The following is a 4,462-nucleotide window of genomic DNA, read 5'->3' as shown; positions in this document are numbered from 1 at the left end:
CGTAGTTTCAGTTCAGCAAATCAAAGTTGAAAAAAAGAGAAAGTGTGTTTATGCAGCAAACAGAAATGTGAGCTAATAAGAAAAAAAAATACAAATATGAAAAAAAAGATGACAAAATGACCGCCTGTCAGTTGCTTTTGTGCGTATTTGTATGTGTGTAGGGAGAAATGATAAACAGTTTCTGTGAAAGCAACTTGAAATGTTGTACTGTGTAATTTATTTCTCACACATTGATATGAAAAGCAGTAGAATAAACTGTCAGAGTCTCTGTTTGGTAAAAGACAAACAGAACAGCGTGGAACACACGACCACTCCTCATCAACTCCAAGTTTTTCTGAGTCCTCAGAACAAGATAACTGCTGTACTGATGCTTGTAGGTTTGTCATTGCAGCACGTCCGTTAAATGACTCACTCAGATCTGTTCACCAATTTGTTTAGTAGAAGATTCACTGATTCAGTTGACCCTTTGAATGAGACAGGATAAAATCTTGAGGTATTAACAAAAGATTAACTAATTCAAACACTGACACTGCGAGAGAAAAGTGATTCACGATAATGACAAATAGATTCACTGAATTTAAAACTGACTCACTAAACAAGAGAAATAGTAAAAGATTTACTAAGAAAGAGTAAATCATGGTCAAGACAGAAAGATTCACTGATTCAAAGCTTGACAATCTGCAAGAAGAGTTTCTTGATTCACTGTTATGACAAATAGATTCACCGACTCAAAGACAGAAAGTTCCCAAATGAGTGTCAGTTAGAGTGTGATCTGTGTCATTACTGGTCAGTTTGAGGGACTGAGATGTCTCCAGGGACAGACAGACAGACAGACAGATGGACAGACAGACAGACAGACAGACAGATGGACAGACAGACAGACAGACAGATGACAGACAGACAGACAGACAGACAGATGGACAGACAGACAGACAGACAGACAGACAGACAGACAGACAGATAGATAGATAGATGTACAAACATTATTGATCTCAATGGGGAAATTTGTGAAAAATACAGTTGAACACCAGTCGCCTGAGTTTTTGATCAAACAAATGACCTTGAAGCTCTAAGGCTGTAAAAAAAATTGTAATCTTGAGAAAACCTTTTTTTTTTATCTTGAGATCACAAGAAAAAGTGCATGGCCTTTCTGGACTTCCATAGCATTCATTTAAATCTTGTTGCTTTTAACAGTGAACACACTGTGTTGAATGTCTACACACATACTCTCTCACGCTCTCTCTTCCTTCCTCTCTCTCTCTCTCTCTCTCTCTCTCTCTCTCTCAGGCTGCAGGAAATTACACTTCATATCTCTGTGAGGGAATAATGAAGTTGCACGTTGTGTAACCACGGCGATGTCAACAGCGCAACGAGAACACGGCGAGTATCTTTAATGAAAAACACAAAAGAGTCGCTCAGTCACACACACCAAGTGAATACATTTCCATTATTAACTTGTGATAGACAACTTAAAGTACACAAATGTTTCTGAAGGGGTTAGAGAAGTGGTGGTTCAGCACATTAAAGGAAAAGTGCAGCCAAAAATCGAATTAACCTAAATGTCACCGTTTATCCAAAATGTACAAGCATCAGACATGCTTGGGATCTTACGGAAAGAGACTATGCTTTTTGGTCATGTCAATCATTTTTCAGATAACTTCACATGAAAATGTCTTCTCTTAATAGTATTAATATAACTTAAATTTTGTTTCTGTTATACTCACAATCACCACATAAGCTACAATTTAGTGACTTTGAAGAAGGTTTTAAGCTCGACCCACTATGACATTCAAGTTGTTTTATTTACGTGAAAAACGTAATTCTTACAGTAAACATCGTGTCAGTTGTCGTCAAACTCAACGAACACTTCATTCTGTACTTATTCTGTTTGCCAGTTATCTGTCAAGAGCTTGACATAATCTTCACATCAAACATCAGAATGGGGGAAAATGTGATCTCACTGACTTGAAGATTGGTGAGTCTGAGCATATGATTGAAAACCAATATGCTCTTCTGCTTTTGTAGCCCATAGTCCTCAGGGTTTGACATGCACACCACTGTAAGAGGTAACGATTGGCTATTTGGGATACCACAACCTTCATTCTTTAACCTTCATGTCTGGCCATACACCTATAAACTCTAATCATATTTCCACCAATTCAAATGATCCTCAGAGGATCATTCTGTTTTTAGCATATTCAGTTTAAACAATACAGGTATTTTTGTTTGGAAAATCCCTGATCTGCAAATTCTCAATTATATTCAATTGATTTTATCTGGAAGAAAAAAAAACATAAAATAAAAATGCATAAAAAATACAAATTTTTAAACAAAAAGTTCCAGTAGAAAATGTTACTTGTAGCAACATGGTAAAGATTTAACAGTCTGGCTTTAAAGCAGCACATTCGACAGATACAGCCCTTTTGGATGTCCCTAAAAAACTACATGCTGCTAGATCAACCAGGCTGTCATCTGTCCTCATCCTCCTTGACCTTTCAGCAGTGTTTGATGAGTTCAACCTCAAAACTCTCTTGTCCAAATTCAGGAGTCTTGGAATTAGTGCTAATTATCAGCATGGGAATGGTTTGCTTTCTACCTGGAAGGTTGCTCATATCAGGTAACATGGAGGGGAGTGACATCTGCTCCGCGCAGACTCTCCACTGGTGTCCCACAGGGCTCAGCTTTTGGTCCTCTCCTTTTCTCCCTGTATAATCAATCTCTATTGTAAAGTTATTTCCTCACATAGGTTCTCTTACCACTGCTATGATGATGATAGACAATTTACATTCTCTTTCCCACCCTCAGATACCACAGCTTCTTTTTGGATCTCAGAATGTCTGGCAGACATATCATCGTGTATGAAGGCTCATCAGTTGAAGCTCAATCCTAGAAAAACTGAACTGCTGATCATCCCAGCTGATTCCCCAGGTCATGATCTTGCAATATTCCTGCATAATGATCTGATTTCCCTGTCAGTCACAGCTCGCAACCTTGGGGTAACCATGGACACTCAACTGTTCTTTTCCTTGCATGTTGCTAATGTGATACACTTATGTCAGTTCCTTTACTACAACATTAGAAGGATTGGGCCATTTTTGTCCACACAGGCTGCTCAGGTACTTGTTCAGTCTCTTGTTATCTCAAGACTGGACTACTGCAACTCACTGCTGGCAGGTCTACCTCTGAATGCAATTCATCCTCTGCAAATGATCCAAAATGCAGCTGCATGACTTGTTTTCAACCTGCCAAAGTTCTCGCATACCACCCCGCTGCTGCGCTCCTTCCACTAGCTTCTGGTAGCTGCACGCATCAGATTCAAAACACTACAAAGCCAAAAATGGACCAGCTCTCTCTTACCTCAAAGCCTCACTCCTCGCACTGCACCTCGCACCCTCAGAACTACCAGCACTGCTTTACCGGCCCCACCATCTCGCAGTGTAAGAGCTAAGTATACAACAAAACTCTTTTCTCTTCTGGCACCAAGGTGGTGGAATGAACTTCCCCTAGGCGTCCAGACAGCTGAGTCACTGGGTCATCTTCAAACAATGGGTGAAAACCTACTTCTTCATAAAATACTTGAACTAGCACCTTATCCCCCTTATTTGTTGTATGTGTGTATTTAAAGGAATAAAACAACTTTGAACAGTGTTTTAGGCTCATGGTATCTTAAGTCTGCAAACTAGTGAATGTATTCAATGACAGCGTTAATGTATTCAATAATAGAGACTTAAAAACACTTTTGTACATTGCTCTGGATAAAGGCATATTCCAAATGCTGGAACTGTAAATGTAAATTTAATGTCCAAATTTGAGTGGGTGGGGCTTTGCTTTTCTTCTTGACTGACAAAAGTGATGAGACAAAAGTCCCCACTATGAGTTTGTCCATTAAAGGATTTTATAGCCTCTGTCACTTCCTGATGTTTTAACAAGAAGGATTAGTCCTCCTGTCAGGTTAGACCATCCCAATGTATACCAAGAACAATTGAGATAAATGGTGTGAACCAATTGAGGTTCGTAAACACTCAAGATTCACAAAGAAATTCATTTCCAATTGAATTTCAAGGATGAAACTGGAAGACAATGGAGAATTCAGCTAAGAAGACGATATAAACCCAAATTATTACATAATTCATACATTCATTCATTAATCTATCTCTTATTGATCAGGAATTACTTTATCCTGTACAGGGTTCTATGGTTTATACTCTGGGTTCTTATTCATAAAAACATGTGGATTGGTTATGCTAAAGTGCCCTTAGGTTTGAATGCCTTGCTCAAGATGAATGAAAAAGGCTTACCTTCCTAGGGGCACTAAATCATAAATTCATAAGTTTGCCCGAAGAAGAAGGAAAACTGCAATGTGCCACCTAGAAAGAAATGGCTATATTTTAGAATTTGAGCTGCCCCTTGACCAGACCAAGTCTGAGGTAGGGATAACAAATGATCCCCAAATCCCTGAGCT

General features: G+C 38.9%; 1 long non-coding RNA gene across 1 annotated transcript; it reads left to right on the top strand.

The window, feature by feature from the left end:
* The first annotated feature begins 1,325 nt into the window (after window positions 1–1,325).
* On the top strand, window positions 1,326–3,817 carry LOC132839762 (uncharacterized). The gene is made up of 3 exons (XR_009647758.1): window positions 1,326–1,432; window positions 1,896–1,975; window positions 2,806–3,817. It is a non-coding gene; the product is annotated as an uncharacterized LOC132839762 (long non-coding RNA).
* The last annotated feature ends 645 nt before the right edge of the window (window positions 3,818–4,462 follow it).

The sequence above is a fragment of the Tachysurus vachellii genome, chromosome 24 (assembly GCF_030014155.1).
Source record: "Tachysurus vachellii isolate PV-2020 chromosome 24, HZAU_Pvac_v1, whole genome shotgun sequence".
Classification (NCBI taxonomy): Eukaryota; Metazoa; Chordata; class Actinopteri; order Siluriformes; family Bagridae; genus Tachysurus; species Tachysurus vachellii.
The sequence above is the reverse complement of the archived record's forward strand: the minus strand, read 5'-3'. Positions and strand labels throughout refer to the sequence as shown.